The following is a 22,779-nucleotide window of genomic DNA, read 5'->3' as shown; positions in this document are numbered from 1 at the left end:
TGCTGAGTGTGTGTGTGTGTGTGTGTGGTGTGTGTGTGTGTGTGTGTGTGTGTGTGTGTGTGTGTGTGTGTGTGTGTGTGTGTGTGTGGTGTGTGTGTGTGTGTGTGTGTGTGTGTGTGTGTGTGTGTGTGTGTGTGTGTGTGTGTGTGTGTGTGTGTGAGTGAGTGGAGAGTGTTTGTCTGTGCGTGTGTGAGTGCATGTGTGCAGAGGAAAGAGAGGTGGTGTGTGATTCTTCAGGCTTTTTGTTTTTTCAGCTACATAGCAGCTGCTGCTGAAACACTCATGTCTCCTGACTGTAGAAACTCCAGCTGGGATAACAGTTTTAAAGTATACAAACATATACTTTTGAGAGCAATTTCTCACAAAATCTTTCTCCCTCAAAAATGTGTTCCCTAAAAGATTGTCAAGTTACTGTAGCAGCAAAACTGAAGTCTAAACCTGTGGCTATGGTCAGTTATCAGTAGATGTGTTTGAGTGTACCGGAACATTACAACACAAATAATAACTTGAAAAAATACTGGAGGTCAGCTATTTTACCCTTGCATGGGTCAATATAGCTTACACTATTCTATATAAGTATGGCGATTTTATTTGATGTGTTAAACGTTTTTCCTTTTTGAATTTGGGATTTATAACTGTGCTTATTTTCTTGATGTTTGTAAACTACTTCTGATCACCCTGTCTAAGAAATGTTCCTACCATATGTAATTGACTGGCTCCTTATGTCTGTTATGTTTGTGTTCACATTCATGTTCCAAGATAAAAAAAAAATTCAGAGAGCGAGATGGTGGAAGGCATTTAATTCATGCTTCATTCACAGATACACAGAAACAGTAATGTGACTAAATGAGATGTTTGCTGATGATGGGTAAAGATGTAAAGACCAACAGCTCATGACCCTCTCAATAACGGTGGCTAGAAACATAATACAGTTTGGTTGAAAAGTCAACAGTGCAGTTTTTTCTGAGTTCTATCTAAGAGGCTTATGCAGCAACATAGTCAGCAAAAAAACAGCTGAAACTCACTTAGCAGTTTGGCCAGATGATCCAGATGTTTAGCACATTTATAAGGAATTATTAGTTGGGCCGCCTTTTGCCAAAAGGTAAATGAATGATTCCAGTTGAAGTGCAGGAAATAAAATACACCATTTGGAACGTATCTCAGTGTTTCCCCTACCATTGTCTTGGAGGGGCGCTGCACCCCGCCAACGGAGCCCCACGCCCCTCCTGAAATTCAAGGTGTTTTGTATTTTTTTTTTTTTTTTAAATAATTTATATATATATATATATATATATATATAGCACCAAATTGCAACTGATCTATATCTACTGTCACTTTTCGCATTGAACATGTGCTCTTTTATTAAATAAACTAAACCCTTTCATTTTAAGTTGTGAGTTTAGTGTTTTTGACCCTAAGAAACACTGATGCATTAATCAATAACAATAATCCACAGCTCCTCTCTCTGCTCCAGAGGATTTAACAAATATATATCCCAATGGCAGCCCCCCCATGATCAGACAGCACCCCCCAAAGCAGTAAACGGGGAAACACTGTAATCTGTATTTGTTCTCACATCTGATGGAGCCTTCGGATCAATAGTAAACAATCAATACTCTGTTGGTTGGCTCTCAGTAGATTTAGCTGGCCATCTGCTGCTCATTAGACTCCACTGATGGACCTGGGCTGAGAGCTATGATCTGCCTCTGACTGCTGAAGGCCGATCAATGTGCTGTTTCAGGTAAGAGCACACTGAATATATCACATGTAAACATATGGTTTTAAAGCATTCGGTGGTCTGCAGGAGACGTATGTTATTGAACGTTATAAAGTGGGGCTGTTATATCAAGAGCAATTATAGAGCAGTTGTTGGATAAAGCAATTCTTAGTCAACTCATACGATTTTGTCGACATATAGATCAGGCCGAGTGGATTCAATCCACATTTCTCAGGATTCACAAGAGTCATGCACAAGGTCCCCTTTAAGTCTTGTGCAAAGGTTCTCAAAAGTTTCTTGGAAATAAGACTTTCAGAGTGGAAGATCATAAAATATGATTGATCAACTAGAAATTCTAATCAACAAACAGTAAAAACACATCAGTGGACTAATCTACTAAGAAGGAGCAGCCCTAAGCCATGCTAACTGCAAAAATGTTCATATTGTCAACGCATTTACTGTAAAATCCTGCATAAATAGCAAACAAACAAAACAGGGCAATTAAAAGCACAACAACCAAGAGTGAAGACATGGAAAAGTGCAGTGCAGAGCCCAGTACATGCTCTCCCCTGACACCAATTTAATTCTCACACACACACACACACAGTCATTTCCTGTTCCTGTGTTGATATCAAATCGCAACAATAGGAACATTTCAGCAGCTGCTTTTGCGCAGCTAATGATGGGAAAATCAGTAACAGAGATTATCATCACCATTACGGTAACACTTCTAGTGGGAACCAAATAGGAAGGAGATAGTGAAAGTAAACAGTCTTTTTATAGGCAGAAAATCCTCTCTATCAACAGACATTGGCCTCATTGCTTTTATTATTAGTAATTATAAGTATTTTAAGCAAAAAAGACAGATGACATGTTTGATTGCCTTTGCTGTTTACAAAAACGCCCAACTGTATCCTACAGGAATAAATGGATAGGGAAGATTTGTGACTGACACGTGTCATGTGTTACAGGAAGTGGATATTTTCTTAAGCCTACATTTAGGAAACTGGATACATTGGCCGAGAGAAAACATTTACTAAATATAAATAGGTCCCATTTTGTGTGGTAACAAGTTTTTAGCTTTTATGTTCATTTTTCAGATACATTTAAATATATTTAATAAGCAATGGACATCAGAATCACAATATTTAAATACATGTTGCTTTTAAAAACTGCATTAGCCACTATCACGGCACAGATAGCTTTATAAAAAATACAATAGAGCTTAACCTCAAAGCCTCAGGAAGACAAACTTGAACACTACAGTTTCACAATTACAGGCCCATATCAAACCTCCCATTTCTAGGTAAAATCATTGAAAAAGTTGTTTTTCAACAGTTGAGTAATTTCTGGCATTTAAATAACTGTTTTGATTTGTTCCAGTCAGGCTTTCGTCCAAACCACAGCACACAGACTGCTCTTGTAAAGGTCTTTAATGACATCCACTTAAACACAGACAGTGGCAGAACTTCAGTGTTAGTATTATTAGATCTCAGTGCTGCGTTTGACACTGTTGACCACAACATATTACTAGACCGACTGGAAAACTGGGTGGGACTTTCGGAAACAGTTCTAAATTGGTTTGAATCCTACTTAAAGGGACAGAAACAACTTTGTTTCTATAGGTAAATACACATCTGAGTTGACAAATATGACATGTGGGATACCTCAAGGCTCCATCTTGGGGCCTCTTCTCTTTAACGTCGACATGCTACCACTGGCTCAGATAATGAAGAACAACAAAATAAGTTACCATAGCTATGCGGATGACACACAAATTTACGTAACAATTTCACCAGGAGACTATGCTCCAATTCAAACATTGAGTAAGTGCATTGAACAAATCAATGACTGGATGTGTCAGAACTTTCTCCAATTAAACAAATTGGTTTTTGGAGCCAAGGCAGAATGTATAAAAGTTAGCGCTGAGCTTCAGTCTGCAATGTTCAAAACAACAGATAAAGCCAGAAATCTAGGTGTAGTCATGGACACTGACCTGAGTTTCAACAGTCACATTAAAACAGTTACTAAATCAGCCTACTATCACCTAAAGAACATATCTAGGATTAAAAGACTAATGTCACAGCAGGATTTGGAAAAACTTGTCCATGCTTTTATCTTCAGTAGACTCGACTACTGCAATGGTGTCTTCACAGGTCTCACTAAAAAATCTATTAGAAAGCTGCAGCTGATTCAGAACGCCGCTGCTCGAGTCCTCACTAACACTAAGAAAGTGGATCACATCACTCCTGTTCTGAAGTCTTTACACTGGCTTCCTGTGTGTCAAAGAATAGATTTCAAAATACTGCTGCTGGTTTATAAAGCACTGAATGGTTTAGGCCCAAAATACATTTCTGACCTCCTGCTAAATGATGAACCATCCAGATCTCTCAGGTCTTCAGGGACTGGTCAACTTTCTGTCCCCAGAGTCAGAACTAAACATGGAGAAGCAGCGTTCAGTTATTATGCTCCAAATATCTGGAACAAACTCCCAGAAACCTGCAGGTCCGCTGCAACTCTGACTACTTTTAAATCCAGGCTAAAGACTTTTCTTTTTGTCGCTGCTTTTAATTGAACTATTCATATCTTAGACTGCACTGTAACTTTTATCCATGTATTTTTTCTTTTAATGTTTATTTTATTAGCTTTTCTTTTTAATGACTGATTTTAAATGCCATTTTCTTAATGTCTTTCATTTTTTGTAAAGCACTTTGAATTGCCTTGTGTTGAAAAGTGCTATATAAATAAACTTGGCTTGCCTTGCCTTACAGTAAGTCAAATTAAAATTAAACATACTGTAAACCTCAGCGAAGAGGCAACAAGAAAAGATTAAATAAGAGCTTCAGTTTATTGATTAGCTGAATAATACAACATTTTGTATATGCTTCAGCAAGTCAATTACCAGTATTAAAATCAATTCATTAGAAAAAAGAACTGCAAACATCTGCAGTTTTACTACAATCCTGCATTCCAGGCAAGACAGATCTGTTCAAGAAAAGCAATATAATACTGACTACAGCTTTTTAATCAAAGAAATGCAGCTTCAGTCTACCTCAATTACTCAGGGACTTTATTACACAATAAAACTGCTGACTCGCCTCCACGATTCCACACTATTTTTCACAGAGGCGTTTCTTTTTGTAACAGATGACTCGCAATGTCATGCTAAGGGTGAGTCAGGATTTGGATAAATCGCAGCTGTGGAAATGCGTGGGATAATCAGGAACTCAACTTGTGGCACAACAATGAAGAAGTCACACACAGGATTTATTAAGTTAACTTTTATTAATTCATGTAGAAGAACAGAAGTAATGTTAGGGTTAAAGTGCATATATATTTTGGCAAATCCTGTCTGTTTTGTTAGACGTTATAGCAGGAACATGTGTGTAGGAGGAGGGGAAAGGGAGAGGCTTCCTTCCTTCACTACAAGTCACCGGGGAGGGAAGAACCAGACGTCACCAACAGAGGAAGAGGGATGGAAGGGGGAGAAAAAAAAGAGGCAAAAAGAGACAAAAAAGAGGAGAAGAAGGTGAGAGGTGGAAACAGAGGTGGGGCAAAACAAATGTGGGAAAGAAAGCAGAAACTAGGAAGGAAAAAAAGGCAAAAAGAGGTGTTGGATGAGAGCAGAGGGAGGGGCGGCGCTGGGCTTTAGCTGAAGTTTCAACACTTTGGTCATTTCTTCCAACTCTTTCTCCAATAGGCCAGAGAAGCACAGTACTGTTTAACTCATGATACTCACAGGACCTACTGTAGCAGCTTGAATTAGGCTTAAGTAACAGACCATAACGTAATCAAACAGGAAACTGAAGCTTTATAGTGTTTAAACGCAGCGTCATAAGTCATTAACGTTAGGAGGATATCCGTTTTATGTTGATGATCTTCCAATACGACTCCTCTCCTGCTATTAGCACTGTACATTCAGCATTTAAATCACAACACAGCCTCATAATGTAACCCATAATGCAGCCATGCACTGCATATAGATCATAATTACAGCCTCAGGTTCCTATGCATGTTGGTTTAAGTGAGCTACAAAACAGTCTGCGTTTTACTCTAAATGCTGACAGCGTCATAAAAAATGTTCAGTGTTGTTTTCATCCGGAGTCCTTCGTCCCTTCCTGTGCCTCTCTGCCTTAAAGCATTCCCATAAAAATGTTTAACAAATGTGAAATGCGCACTTGTATTGCTCATTGACAGACAAAGGACTACAGATTGCCAAAAAATGAGTTGCAAGTGTGGAGGTTTTCACACTCTCATGTGCAACTGTAGTCTTGTGTTTTATATGTTTAGGCTTCATAAGCTTCATGATTCATCCACAGGTTTTTTTCTTCTAACACTTCAGTTACAGACTGGAGTAATGTTGTAGCCATGATCAAAACAGGTTGGCTTTTCTTAAAGAATTTTGCCAACTTCTGATTGATGTTGTCATAGATGTATACATTAGTACATACAGTTCTTTATCCTGCAAACATCAACAGACAGCATCTCACCACAAGGGCATAATATTGCTCAAGCGCTTTGATCACATGACACAATCTTCCTCTGCAGACTGAGAGACAGATATGACAACAGATTAACTCCATTTGCTGGGGAACGTTATGTTATATGATCAAAAGCTGTAAAACAGCTATGAAGCGGACCATGTGGGTTTTTTCCAGCAAGCAACATAATCATTTGAATCAGGAGAATAATGATCAGGTCTCCATCCAACTGAACACATTTTTTATTCACACTATAGCGCTCTCTCCCACCATCATCATAACACCAAATGAGGACAAATATTTTGAAAGCATCGAGTTCATGCCAATGAAACTTGGACAATCGATATCAAGGAGTATTGGATAACACTTTGATGTGTTGTTCTCTAAATATGAAAGTAATTTGACACTGACTGATGAACTGTTCATCTAAAGCAGAGGTTCATATTAATGTGGTGTGTATTGAGCTGTTTTATATATTTCGACTTTAATGTTTAAAACATGAAATAATGACAGAAATATAGATAATACAACTATAACAACTAGACCTGAAACACTAGGATGCTTTTACTTGACAATTAAAGGTTCAAGTGATATCATTGGGGATTTTTGGTGGGAAAAAAACAAGACATTTTGAAGACATGTCCATGTGTTTGCTCAAATTGATGTGGTCATTTGTCACTATTTTCTGACATTCTACTGGAAAAACCTCAAATCAATTAATTGAAAAGATAGTCAGCAGAATAATCAATGAGGTAAAAACTTGTTGGAGCCCTTATATGTAGATCCAGCCGCTCAATTATAAACATGTGCTGCATTCCTGTTTCATATCATAGTTGTAAAACGAAGTACTTTCTTTAAGTGTTTGTTAGACAAATAAATAAGTACTAGCTGCAGTCCTACAGATAGCTACAGTGCCTTTACACGATGACAACATAAAAATGATATGTGCAACTTAAACTATAAGAGATAACCTTTGCTACAGAGTATTTACAGAGATAAGTAGTGTTGATTGTAACGTGATGTTGTGTTGGTCAACTTTGAATTAAATGCAAGTCCACCCAGATTGCATTGAGTTAGACAGGCTTCAAATAGCTCTCATGTCAATTTCTGGTCTCTAGTAGGAAAAAAACTAAGATGTTCATTTGGACTCATGTCAAACTGGTTGCTAAATCCATAAACGCACATAAACTAAACAGTGCACTTCATTACACAGTAGAAACTAATTGATTACACAACGTACAAGTAGCCTGCTTTAACAGTGAGTATTTCAGCAGTTTTCCAACAGTTGGATAACACAACAAGCGAAACATTTGGAAAGAGAGATAGTAATGATGCAAGAGTGTATTAATTCATTTACAACACCGCTAGTAGCCAGTGATGGAAAGTAACTAAGTGCATTTACTCAAGGACTGTACTTAATCACACATTTGTATTGTATACTACTTTACACTTCTACTACATTTTAGAAACAAATGTCGTACTTTTTAGTCTTTTATGTTTTATTGAGTTATTCCATATTTTGACACACTGCTTTAAAAGTAGGATTATTTGACATGGATTACACCCTCCAACATCATATTTATGTAACTAAAAGTTACATTATCCTCATCGTACTTACTTTTACTCAAGTCAAGTAGCCTACTCTTGATGCAGTACTTTTTCTTGAAATTGACTTTGTTAACAGTGTGGTATTAGTAGCCTACTTCAACTCAAGTAAAGAATATGAATACTTTTCCCACCACTGCTACCAGCTAACCAACAATTAGCATGAACCCATAACGCGCTTTGTTTGAGTTGAGCTGTGGGGAAGTTTCCTTGAAATAAGCGTCACATATATAAAAGGAAAGCAGAAATGAGCAGACATCCTGACATACAAATAGCGGAATGTGTGTACGTGCCTCCCTCTTGTCACACACACACACACGCGCGCGCGCGCACACACACACACACACACACACACACACACACACACACCATGTATACATCACTTCAGGGGACATTACATCCCATGTACATACATACATAACACTCACCGCTCGCAGGCTGAGACACCGCTAACACAGCAGTCTGACCCATATTCAGACTCTCCGGGTCGGACCGAGCCCCTGCAGAAAGTACACCCGAGTTCACGGCCTCCTATCGCCGCTTAAATCCCCTTCGCAGCTGCCGAGTGAGGAGTGCATTTCAGAAAAGTTTGAGACCGTGATGTCTGAGTCGCTGGAAACTTTGGTTCCCTGACTGACTGAGTCGCTACTACGTCGTTACTTCCCCTCCCTCCTCCTCCTCCTCCTCCGCCTCCTCCTCATGCGAGCAGTTGAATACTGCCTCTCATTCCTCGCTGCAGATTAGAGGCGCTGCTGGGGTCAACGTCAGGGTGAGGAGGTCTGACACCTTCAGTTCAGCCACTAGTTTATACACTTACCCCATGCACGGTGAGGGAGGTATTAAGATATTGAAGCCTGCTTATCTACCAATTTGATTTATTTGTTTTATGTCCTATACTTATATATTCATGTTGCATTGTTGGAGGAGCCTGTGACTTAAGTGTTTCATTGTCATATCTACACTTCTACTGTGCACATGACAATAAAGCCTCAAATCAATAAGCAATATATAAAGGTTGGCTACTACTCCACTTGTAAGTAAAAGCCCACAACATTTACTCAAGTGTTGCCTACAAAGTAACAGTACTTTCCCTTTCCCTATACTTCCTGTATTTCTACATAATACTTCTTCAATTGGGTATAGTTGTTTACTTCATTTATTTGAAAAATGTAGGCCTGCTTGTTAATTTACAGATAAAATAGTGATCTACATGTGTCTTGCTTTCATTATATATTTTTTTGTTTCTTTTGCTGTCTTTAAGGTGTCTAATTGTCTAACACAGTAGGGCTATGGTTTCAAAACATGTCGCAAACAGACTGCAATTGAATAGCCAACTGGCTTACACTGGCACATTTACAAAAATGTCAATTAATGTGTGTTGTCCTTTTCAATAAATGAATATTGGTGCCCTAAGCATCACTTTCATATTCAATTCTCTCGGCTCAATTTAAGACACAAAGGAAAAATCTCAACAATTGTGAAACCAGAACAGGAAGAGTAAAGCACTTTTACTTTCCAGGTAGCTATTGGTAAAGCTATCCCCAGTTACCCTTTTGAAATCCCCTGCATCGGAAATGGCTAACGGTGAAAAAAACACTGTAAATGTAGATCAAAAAGCAGTGTGTCCTGTGTTTTTGGTAGTTGCTAGGCTCTGAGAAAAACAAAAAGTGATCAGGTTTTCGTTACTACAATGGCCCCAACAGTAATACCACTTGGAAACCCTAGGGGGGAGTTTAAAAGTTGTCTTTATCGACTTAGACATCATATTAAAAGAAATGAGCTCAAACAATACAACCAATTGGCTTGAGACTATAGTGTCTGTTTTGGGGCCTTTTCCCTCTTAAATTCTCAGATGGTTTCATTCAAATAATTGTTAGAGGCCCAAAGGGGTACATTTACCAAGTCTTAAGCAACAACCACACAAACAAAATATGGAGTGGACTGACCGCTGCGCTGGAAACCACTGGACGACATTTCCAAACTGCGGCCTATATACAGGAGCTGAAACTCAAAATGCTGCCTGCGAAAAATCTTATATTGTTATAATAAATAACTGTTAAAAAGATAAACAAAGAGGAACTTCATGAGTTTTGGTGTCAGTGTCATTCCGTCTACCCATAGGTAATACTACCTCAGTCACTGGGAACATTTAAGAGCAGAACAAGTAGTTTTACTTATTTCTGATAGTTTTATAACAGCAAAACAGTATTTGTGAGTGTTCAGTTTTCACACTGTACAGCCTGTAGTGCAGACTTGCAAAGGATATTACACAGAGATCCACAAATAGACTCACTCCGTGTCCGTTGAAACAGAAAGAGATAAGAGGGATGGAGGTATGATAGTGCTGTAGAGTAAAAGCTATGATGTAATGCTGATTCAATCCTTTGTTTTCTTCAATTAAGCGTTTGTTGTATGACATTTTAGTACAAGGTACAGAGGCCAGAGGGATGAAATTAAATTGCACAGTCCAAAAATGATATTTAGTTTGAAATAATGTTCTTATATTTAACATGTAATCCCTATTTAAATATGACTTTATATATGACTTTCTGTTTCTGTTACATCCTGTCCCAAATACGTTTGTGTCTTATGCAAGACGAATATGCTTGGTTTAATGTTAGACATCTTACAACTTCTTCTGGCAAACCAACCTGCCCCAGACAGTGTGTGTGTGTGTGTGTGTGTGTGTGTGTGTGTGTGTGTGTGTGTGTGTGTGTGTGTGTGTGTGTGTGTGTGTGTGTGTGTGTGTGTGTGTGTGTGTGTGTGTGTGTGTGTGTGTGTGTGTGTGTGTGTGTGTGTGTGTGTGTGTGTGTGTGTGTGTGTGTGTGTGTGTGTGTGTTTATGAGAGAGAGAGTTTTCTGTTAACTGTCCAAAAAGTCAGTTGATGCCTTTCAAAAACCAGCCAGCCAGAATTTGGCAGTCAGTGTAACACACACACACACACACACACACACACACACACACACACACACACACACACACACACACACACACACACACACACACACACACACACACACACACACACACACACACACACACACACACACACACACACACACACACACACCCAAAAAGAAATCAAACTTGCCTTATCTGGAAGTAAAGTTATTTTCCAACACTGCCATCTAGTGATAACAGCTGCACTCAAGAAAACACATACGGAATAAGATAATATATAATTACATCACAGACACATTATGCTATGTATTGCTGTTATAGAAAGAATAAAGCCAGCAGCAAGCTCTTTGCAAAAAAAAAAGAATTGGTAATATCATCTGAGGGAAAATAGGGCAATCAAAAATGAAGAACCGCATTTAGCTCCTGCAGCAATGTGTACAGACCGGAGTTATTTAATTAGTTTGCACAACCTCACTCACCACCTCTTAATACAGTCGTCTGACTCATCTGCAATAGGTGAACAACATCATATGATTGGCTGTTTTTCTACATGTGCACATTGTGACTAACACTGACAATATAAACAAAATTACCTTGATTATATTTAATGAATTTGGGGCATAATACTTGATAGCAGGTTAAAGCCTTTGCAAAGACTCCAAATCAACTTTTGTTTGGAGCATACAATAATGCAAGCCGTATACTGTCACACCTGGAAGCTGCAATAATGACTGCAATCTAACAGGGTTGTTAGTGAATGAGATGGAAGTGAATAATTGAGACAGGAAGAAAGCCATTAAAGGAAAAAGACAGGACAGGAGGACGGGAGTACTTAGTAAAGTAAACGCAGGAAAGTGACTGTGTTAGTATCGACTGGGAGCTACTGTAATGTCATTAACTTGATATATACTGACTTTATTGGAAGCTCCTGTGTTAAACTGTGGAAAATACTGTGATGTTGACATTCAGATCAGCAGAGATGAATCTAAGGATGGCTCTTGATCAGTCTTCCAATATTATTGGGGACTGATGATAATCAATGATTCATTAATCATTGAGTTGGATGCAGTTCAAATCCAATTCAATACTTTTGTTAATTTGGTGGGTTATACTTCCTCAAAGCACACCACTTATTTCTGTAGTGATTATTATATGCCATGTCATAATGGATCAGCTTGATGGTTACCCGTTTTGACACACACACTTATGGCAATGCATCAGGGCCTGACCCAATAAGAGTACATTTATTCGAGTAATATACTTGAACACTGGAAAACAAAATACTGACAACTTGAGTATTTTTTTTGACAAATATATATTCATAGCAACAGAAGAAATGATACATGTTTTAGGGGAAGGGGTTATGGGAGGGGTATTGAGTTGTTTGCAATCTGCAACCTCACCACTAGATAGCACTATATCATACACCCTGATCCTTGAAAGGTAATTTTTTTATCAGAAAAATGTAATCTTCTTTTATTTTGCTCATATGTTAATCTGTGTTCAATTCCTATGGTGTACGAATTTCAGTAATGTTAACGTTTTCTTCACTGTGTACCTTAAAATAATACCTTACTAGTTACTTACAAGATAATCCACAATCCCTTGTATTCACTTTAATATATTGACCTGAAAAGAGATGGAAGGAGCATGGAAAAGTCAGGAAGGTCAACGCTTTCAACCAGGAAACCCACAAGTAGAGAAAATACTGTATGTTGATGTATGTGTTTTCTTTGGGAACTTCTGATCACAAAATCACTATTGACCCTCTTTGCTTTAAACTCCTTGTTCCTCTGTGTCATTTACTGATCAAACGAATGCAGGGAAGAGCTCTCTCTGTATTGAGCTTAAATCAATCTGATGCTTTTACTGCAAATCTGTATACAACATACAAAATGGAGATCTTTGGAGATATACCCAAAGTCAATATGACACCATGCTCTCAGTACAGGAATTGGTATCTAAATGTGACGCTTTTCAGGAAGGCAAGTCTGCCCTGACACTAAATAACAGAGATCAACTGAGGGAGGCTGACCTTTTTATTGGCTGGAACAGCAAAAATAAAGACAGGAGAGAAGGAGGACAAGAAGGTGGAGGAGGAGGCAAAGGAAAAGAGTCATCAAATATTAAGTAGAAGCCTCAGCGGAACAAGGAGGTAATAATTGTTTAAGTGGTACTTTTCAGACCCTTTCTCCCCTGTCCGCTTGATTTATTTATTAAACTGAGTGACTACCAGGGAACAGTCTCATATTCTTGTCATATCCAAAGGACAGGGGTGTGTGTGAGTTTGTCATTAAGGCCTTTACTAAATTGACTTGGAGCATTTAGTGATTGCTTAAAAAAGAGGAAGGCACTTGGTTACACTAGTGGATTTGTCATGTTACAGTTGCAAGAAAAAGTAAGTGAACCCTTTGGAATTACCTGGATTTCTGCATAAGTTGGTCATAAAATGTGTTCTGATCTTCATCTAAGTCACAACAATAGACAAACACAGTCTGCTTAAACTAATACCACACAAACAATATGTTTTCATGTTTTTGTTGAACACACCATGTAAACATTCACAGTGCAGGGTGGAAAAAGTATGTGAACCCCTAGGCCAGGGGTGCCCAACCAGTCGATCGCGATCGACCGGTCGATCGCAGCGAGATTCCCAGTCGATCGCGAGATGTGTCTAAAAATAGAACAACAATATTCTGTTTTATCGTTAATGTCCTATAAAATAATCTTCCCGTGCCAGAATAATGCACTTGAACGCACCAAAGCTTTGTGATTGGCCGGCGTGACCCCATGTGTGGGGGCGTGGCTGTTGGGCAGTGGGCACTATTTCGCTGACGTTCTCCGTGTCAACAGGAGAGACAGTCTGCACACACACAAGACCGCAATTATGGCAGAAGCAAAAAAGCCCAAAATATATCATTTTCACTCCGAGTGGGAGGATGATCATTTTGTATCTATTCCAATTCAAAGTCCATCTGTCTCATCTGCAATGCGAGCGTGGCTTTATCGAAGAAGGGTAATTTAGGAACGGCATTTCAAAACAGTGCTCAAACGCTACGAGACGGAATTCCATCCTAATTCTGCCCTACGCTCCAAAAGGGCAGGGGCCTGAAAGGACGGCTAAATGCACAGCAGTCCATTTCCACCAGGCCCAACAACAAGAGCAAGGCTGCTACCAGAGCATCTTATCGTGGCAGTCACGTTCTTGCGAAACACATGAAGTCTTTCAACGACGGCGAAGTTGTGAAAGAAGCTTTCCTGGAGGCCGCCGACTCGCTTTTGGGGACAGTAAAAATAACAGAAGCATTTCAACAGGTTTTTGATCTAATAAAAACTCAAGTTAGATACCGTTATTAATCAGCTGTAAGTTTTAATTTGTTTGAACTTATTCATTATAATTATTGTACAAAATGGTATAAGAATGCAAACTTAAATTGATTATAGTCTATTATCAATTCAGGTTAAGAAACTAGTGTTGCTTGCATCCTATTTTAAAAGGCATTTCTTTTTATACTCGACTAAAATGCAACAAAAAAAGGGTTTGATTCTATTAATTTTGTCTTTTTTATTGCACTTTGGCAGCAGATTCCTGTGTAGCTTCAGATCTGAGTTGTCTTATTACTAGTAAGCCTCATTTATACTTTTGTAGCAACACTATTTTTATATAATGGCAAAGAAAGGGTTCAGTCTTTTCTTTTTTTCCTGTGTCATGTGGCAGCACTGTTCAATGTTTCTTGAAAACATTACCCACTGTAGTATGTGACATGTGAATAAACTCCAACTCTGTATCAACAACACTGTTGTGTAACTTCAGTTAAATACTTGTATGTGTGTAGATTAGAAAGAGGTAAAATAAAGGATCTGCAGTATTTTATGGAGTATTAAAGGTCAGTTTTATACAAGTAGTAGTGTGTATTTACCTGGCAGTCAGTAATGGCTACGCCTCTCTATTTGGACTGGTAGATCTTGGCAGACTGGCAACTTTAAAAGTAGCTCTCGGTTCAAAAAAGGTTGGGCACCCCTGCCCTAGGCTAAAGACTTCTTCAAGAGCTAATTGGAGTCAGGAGTCAGCCAACCTGGAGTCCAACCAATGAGACGAGATTGGAGGTGTTGGTTAAAGCTGCTCTATAAAAAATACACACCAGTTTTGAATTTGCTATTCTTAAGAAGCATTGCCAGATGTGAACCATGCCTCGCACAAAAGACCTACGATTAAGAATTGTTGACTTGCATAAAGCTGGAAAGGGTTATAAAAGTATCTCTAAAAGCCTTGATGGTCATCAGTCCACGGTAAGACACATTGTCTATAAATGGAGAAAGTTCAGCACTGTTGCTACTCTCCCTAGGAGTGGCCGTCCTGTAAAGATGACTGCAAGAGCACAGCGCAGAATGCTCAATGAGGTGAAGAAGAATCCTAGAGTGTCAGCTAGAGACTTAAAGAAATCTCTGGCACATGCTAACATCTCTGTTGACGAATCTACGATACGTAAAACACTGAACAAGAATGGAGTTCATGGGAGGACACCACGGAGGAAGCCACTGCTGTCCAGAACAAACATTGCTGCACGTTTGAAGTTTGCAAAAGAGCACCTGGATGTTCCACAGCACTACTGGCAAAATATTCTGTGGACAGATGAAACCAAAGTTGAGTTGTTTGGAAGGAACAGTCAACGCTATGTGTGGAGAATCCAAAGGGTTCACATACTTGTTCTTGCAACTGTATATGGAGCAGTTAACCTTTTCAAGAGTCAGGGGCAGACATCTCTGCGCCATTACGGTCTGCAGGGCCGTCCCTCCCTACAGGCCGATCATACAGGCTGCATGGGGCCTCACATTGCGCAGGGGGCCTCGCGCAGGGGGCATGAGTCCGGCTTGTGCGCAGTTCTCAGCGCAGTTCTCCGCGCACCCCCCAGCCACATTGTTTCCCCTTTTATTCATTTTTATTCAATTTGCACATTTCATGGTGATGCTCAGCCTCTCCCCTTAACTCCTAACAGTCATCATCATGTCAACCACAACCCAGAGAAATACTGATAGAAATGTGTGTGTAGTTCAGTGGTTCTCAAACTTTTTCGCCCCTCCTTTGGAGAAAAAAAAAAGTCGGGCCCCCCCAACACAAGTCAGGCTCAGTGGCGGCGCCAGAGATTTATTTTGGGGAGCTTGACGTTTCATAGAGGGTGCTCAAACATTTAGGGTTTCCCATTGAGCGCTACAGGGGAATGTTCTACTGCAACACTCCCCATGCACACACACAGTGTACCCGCGACTGTTACAATGAAGGCTCGAGGCATATAGGTAAGCAGGGGTAAAGTGCTATTTTTATAGGTGGTGTGTGGACCTCACATAGGGGGGTCCTGGGGCAAGCTCCCCCGGGAAGATTTTTAAATATTGAAGTTAAAAGCATCAATCTGGTGCACTTTGAGAGCAAAATGAAGAGATCTATGGATACATCTCTCAACACAGAACTGTAAACAGATTTACTATTTCTTTATGGATATTTTACAAATCACTCCCCTTTTAAACTTTATTCATTTTTTAATGTCATATAGTATTTCATACCTGTTTTTAATTTATTCTCTTATTTTTGTATAACTATAATGATCATATAAACGTGTGCCTCGGAAATAATTGTTTACATTAATGGTGACCAAAACATTTGAGACCCACTGAGATAACACTGAGAGTCCTTTAGCTCACTGAGTCTCTCAGTCTGACAGGAGAGGACTCTCCTCCACTTTGTTGTTGAAAAAACTCCTTATATCCGTTAGCGTAGCTCGCTAGCACCAGAAGCTAACAACAACGATCTCCGGTACCGGTTTTTCGCGCACGCACACAAAATGGCTCGTTCCACACACACACACACGCACACACACACACACACACACACACACACACACACACACACACACACACACACACACACACACACACACACACACACACAACACACACACACACACACACACACACACACACACACACACACACACAGAGCCAAGCTTTAATGAAACACAGAGATCCAGACATAATAGTACTGTATCATATTATTTTCGAATCTCAATGCCCAAGTTGGCCAGGGACGGCCCTGGCGGTCTGTATCAAACTGTCATAACAGTGAAGTGTGACTCAGCAAGGACCAGAGTCTGTTGCACAAGCACAGCAAGCAGAGCAGAGAGGAACTACTACGTTGCTCTTAAATGGTCTCAGCAAACAACCTGTCAAATCATAGTTTGTAAAGACATAGGGTTTGTCCATAACCATTGTTGTAAAAGGTACTGTGCATGCTTTATGTATTCAGACTGTCACGCAAAATGTAATGACCATATACGAAGTTGGTAGCAGTAATTCTACATTCCTGTGCAATCAAACCATTGCAGAAGAAGGAGCAACACAATACGTATTTTAAAGGCTTAATAATATAATTCTTCATTGTCTTTAATGTGAAAATGAATCCCATAACACTTCTGCTGCTCTAAATAGGTCTGACTTTATGTTTTTACAGTTTGATCGCCAAATATAAATCACTGACAGACATTTATCGCTTATCTGTTTACAGAAAATACAATGATTGTGGCTGCTGATAATAACGTAAAACTGTAACTTAAAATTGGACAATTTCCTGCACATGATCACTGCATACAGTAAGAGGAAGCATTTAAACAGTAACTAAAACAAACCAGTGTTCAATCATTCTTCCTTACAAACACAACTATTTCCCTTTTCTCGTCCTTCATTACCTGTACATCCCTATTAAAGGCCATTATCCTTATTTTTTCTTCGATTGAAACAATGCAGCAGTGGTTACTGTCATTTTGCTTCCTCTTCACGTATGCCAGCCAGCTTGTCTGAAACCTGATCTCCTGTTTGTTGTATTCTATTTGGCACAAGCCTTAAGCTGCCATCATTGCTAAAATGTTGCCTGTATAAATCAATAGTTGACATCCTGCCAGACAGGCAGTGAGAGAGCTTGAGATAAAGCAAGCTCCAAACAAACAGAATAAGAGAGAGACAGAGACAGGGACAGACAGAGCTGGAGAAAAGATTGATACTGTAGTATGGGGTCTTATATAATAACCTCAAAAGCAAAGGGGAAATGTGAAAGCTAAATCAGTATACACATTTTCCACAAGGAAAACAAAAGAATGTGTAATTTGAGGTCATTAGAGGTCAGTAAATGGGAAACATAAACAGTAGGATGCACTTGCCTTCGACCAATATAGTGTTATCAACAGCTCCCGGAATCGTAAGTTCTAATATTACACTAGATAGTAAACTAGAATGCTTTTCAGCCATTAACCTTGAACAATTACATTCAATGATTCTCTCTTCTAAACCATCAACGTGCATGTTAGACCCAATTCCAACTAAGCTGTTGAAGGAAGTTTTTCCATTAATTAGCACTTCTTTATTAAATATTATGAATATGTCTTTATTATCAGGCTATGTTCCACAATCATTCAAAGTAGCAGTGATAAAACCGCTTCTTAAAAAGCACAACCTCGATCCAGAGGTTTTAGCCAACTATAGACCTATTTCTAATCTTCCGTTCCTCTCAAAAATTCTTGAGAAAGCGGTCGCAAAACAGTTGTGTGATTACTTAAAAAAACAATGATTTATTTGAAGAATTTCAGTCTGGCTTTAGAACACATCATAGCACAGAGACAGCTCTGGTTAAAGTCACAAATGATATTCTAATAGCCTCAGACAAGGGACTTGTCTCTATTCTTGTTTTGCTCGATCTTAGTGCTGCATTTGATACTATCGACCATGATATCCTATTGCATAGACTAGAGCACTTAGTTGGCATACAGGGAACTGCTTTAGGCTTTAGGCTGGTTTAGGTCCTATCTATCTGAACGCTCTCAGTTTGTACGTGTTAACGATGAATCTTCCACGCAAACCAAGTTAGCCATGGAGTGCCACAGGGCTCAGTGCTCGGACCTATTTTGTTCACATTATATATGCTTCCGTTAGGCAATATTATAAGGAATCATTCTGTAAACTTTCATTGTTATGCGGATGATACTCAACTATATTTATCAATCAAGCCTGATGAAATTAATCATCTAAATAAAATTCAAGACTGCCTTAAGGACTTAAAAACGTGGATGACCTTAAACTTTTTGATGTTAAACACGACCAAAACTGAAGTTATTGTACTTGGCCCGAAGAATCTACGAAACAAATTATCTAAAGACATACTAACTATGGATGGCATTAATTTGGCCTCCAGTGAGACTGTAAGGAATCTTGGTGTTATATTTGATCAGGATTTATCCTTTAACGCCCACATAAAATCAATTTCAAGGACCCGCCATACTTCCATCTACGTAACATTGCAAAAATCAGGCATATCTTGCCTCAAAACGATGCAGAGAAACTAGTCCATGCATTTGTTACTTCTAGCTGGATTATTGTAACTCTTTAATTATCAGGTGAGTACCAAGAGTCATCAAGTCGCTTCAGCTGATTCAAAATGCTGCGGCTCGTGTACTGACCAGAGTTTAGGAAAAGGAGACCACATTACTACTGTTCTGGCTGCCTTACACTGGCATCCCTATAGAACACAGGATAGAATTTAAAATTTCTTCTTCTCGCACTACAAAGCCCTAATGGGCAGGCGCCATCTTACCTTAAAGAACTCATTATACCCTACTGTCCTACTAGGTCATTGCGTTCCAAGTAATGCAGGTTGTTGGTTGTTCCTAGAATCCTTGAAAAGTACAATGGAGCAAGAGCCTTTTCTTATTTGTGGAATCAGCTTCCAGTTTGTGTTCGGGCGGGCAGACACCCTATCCGTTTTTAGATAGCGCTTAAGACCTTCTTTTTTGATAAAGCTTATAGTTAGGGCTGATTAGATTCAGCCCCTAGTTTTGCTGATATAGGCTTAGTTTGTCGGGGGACATCTTACTTCTTCCTTTTCTCTGTCTATACCCGCTGTACACTCATGTTCCGATTAACCCAGCTTCCCCAAATGTCTTTCTTTTGGTGTCTATATACGCTGGGATCCGGAGTCATGGATGATCCTGCCGGTCCTGTGTCCTGGATCGCGTAGCCTGGATCTTGAGTCGTGGCTGTGCGTCCTGGATCATAGGTCCTGGATGGATATCTCGTGGATTCATCTTCCTATTATACAATACAATGCATTTCCAAAACATTTGGACTACTATGTTGCACAATGTATTATCTTTTCCATTTACAATACACGGCATCTATTGCACGGCTGTCGCTCCGGGAGAGGATCCCTCTCTGTTGCTCTCCCTGATGGTTTCTCCATTTTCCTTTAAACTGGGTTTTCTTTGGAAGTTTTTCCTTGTACGATGTGTAGGGTCTAAGGACAGAGGGTGTCGTATTGTCATACTGATATTCTGTACACACGTGAAGACCACTGAGACAAATGTAACATTTGTGATATTGGGCTATATATAAAAACATTGATGATTGATTTGATTGATTGATTGGATTGATTGATTGATTGATTGATTGATTGCATTTGATTGACTTATCTAAACACCTTTATATTCTTTGATTATGATTTATAAGTCCCTGTCTGTGAAGGTTTACTGGAGTCAGTGGAAACAGCTGTCACAACATCAGTTATGTTTTCTGTATTGTGTCAAGTGATCCCTATTTAGATTTGTTTGACTAAATGAATACTTGGCAAGGTTTGTTTCGCCAAATGTTGATGATTATTGCTTTTGCCAACTTCCAGCGAGCTTGAACTGACTGAGGTTTGTAACCAGACTGTGGCTCCAGAGGTCTCACCCAGAACCAAAACTACCATTTTTTCAGTTTTGACACATTCATTCAATATTTACAGTAATTACTGAAAAGGCAATCTTACTCATGCAATCAGATGTGTAGATAAGCAGACAAGATAACATTATACAACATTAGAACAAGATGAACATGAGGGGGGGGGAAGTGCCTAAAACCTGCATAACAAGTAAATCACTGTGCCAAGCTAGAAGTATGTTGTTTTGACAGGGCAGTCATATCAAACCAAATGAGTGTCGGAGAGAGATAAACAAAGACACTTGAAAACTAAACAGCTGAAAAAGCTTCACCTGAATTTAGGAGTAATATTATTTTTAAAGAGCTCCTATTACTCAAATGGTACTTTCCTTTCTTATATCGCTTTCTGCATGAGGCCGATTGAGTCGTATCAGCAGTGTCTTTTGAATGTTCACGCACATAAAATATGACAATCAACAGTGAGCAACAACGCATGCAAACAATAGCCAACCATAACATAACATGCAAATGCAATTGGCGCACTTAGAAATGCTGCTTGGCTTTGCAAAATACTGTTTCACAAATTCCCAAAAGCAATACTATGTCATGTCCCCATCCAATACCATGGCCACATCTCCAATAACGCAAACACTTAGGAGTGAAGATTAAATTGAATATATTGCCGTAAATCCTACCTGGGACAACAATTAATAAAAAAACAACTTGAGTCTAAACATTATCTCGGCCCCAAATGTCTGGCTTTATTTATTAACACATAGCAACAGAGGAATTTTGCCTATTGACTTGTTATGACAACCCCAGTAAACAGTAAATATATTAGATAACGTATAGGCCCGATATTGCCTGCCTGGCTCCTCCAGATGGTTACATTAACCAATGCATCAACGTATACTTGTCATTTAGTCTAATACATCACAGCCACCTATTAGTGAACATATTACAGTTAGAGTTACTGCCATGGGTTTTTCTAAGCCAAAGGAGAAATTATAATAACATATTTTAACTTTGGGCAGACTAACAAAACCAATAGGTTCTTTTGAAGTTACTAACACACAATTACCATTGTTTCATAAGCATTGCCAAACTTCCTGTATCCAAACTGGCACTAACAGCACAACAGAAGCTTGGTTAAGTGAAGACATAGGCAACCTTAATGTCATTAAGTGGAGCGGCATTAGCATCTTATTAATATTGCACACAGCTTTGTTGCTTATGTTTTTAAGGTAGTGTTCCTGTACATAATGCATGACTGTGTTTTGTTCTCATTGATATATGGCGCGATTTGTTTATTTAAATTCATGAAAAAGGTTAATATTAGAAAAAGCTACTCTGCGTTTCTGAGACAGAGAAAGCCAAATCATCCGTGAAAACATCAGTTGCACTCAAATAAGCTGATGTAGGAAAACCGACAAAGCTGACTCATGTTTAAATGCACTATAACTCCCTTTTCAATTTGTTGAGCTGAGAGATCTTTACAATGCTAACTTCAAACTAAACACTGTTAGCCGGCTGGTCCATAACTCACGATATAAAGGCTGAAGATGTACAGCTTGTTCGTACACTTTACCCGTAAACCAATCAGCGGCTAACAGGTGACAAATGACAGAATGGGAAAAGAGGAAATAATCTCTCTCTGTACCCACAATGCCTTTAGGTACATAAACAGACACACAGAAAGCCAATGGACAACATCACAGAGGAAGAGAAGGATACAGCTGATGATATAGGAAGAAGACTCACCGTCATGTTCCATGACTTGACCCAGGGAATATTATCAGCAGTGTGAATTGATCCCTGCCTCTTCCCGACACACCACCTCTCTGCCTCTCTCCCTCCCCTTTACTGACTCCCCCTCCTCCATTCCTCTCCTATTCTCACTCCTCTCCCCTTCTCTCTCACTCTCCGTCTACTTCCTCTCTGCACTGTCTGCTCCTCACCCGCCCCTCCCGCCTCCATCCCTCCCCCTGCCTCCAATAACGAGCATTAAAAGTTAATGTTTGTTTCCATCTCAGTTCCTCGTTCTGCCTCCCAATCTGTGCCTCCTCCTGCGTTAATCTCCATCCCCCTGCCTGTCAAGTTTTTCCTCCTTCCTCTGGCTGCTGTCTGGCTCCAGTCTCACTCTTTTTATTCACTCTTCCTCCTGTGTTGAGGTCCCATAGTGACGTAGGGAATATAAGGAGGAGAGGAGGGGAGATAAGAGCAATAGAGAAGGATAATTGAAGGGATCAAATTAGCAGGTAGTGAGCTGTATGTTTACTTTTCATTATCTCTCTTCGCTACATCTATATTTGTATAGCAGTAGTAATCAACAGCAGATAT

The 22,779-nt window shown here is 39.3% G+C and overlaps 1 protein-coding gene across 1 annotated transcript in view; it reads right to left on the bottom strand.

The window, feature by feature from the left end:
- phactr2 (phosphatase and actin regulator 2) overlaps positions 1-22,779 on the bottom strand; it is a 76,167-nt gene that overhangs the window by 25,313 nt on the left and 28,075 nt on the right.

This window comes from Pseudochaenichthys georgianus, chromosome 15 (assembly GCF_902827115.2).
Source record: "Pseudochaenichthys georgianus chromosome 15, fPseGeo1.2, whole genome shotgun sequence".
Lineage (NCBI taxonomy): Eukaryota > Metazoa > Chordata > Actinopteri > Perciformes > Channichthyidae > Pseudochaenichthys > Pseudochaenichthys georgianus.
Note: the sequence above shows the minus strand (reverse complement) of the source record. Positions and strands in the feature narration are given on the sequence as shown.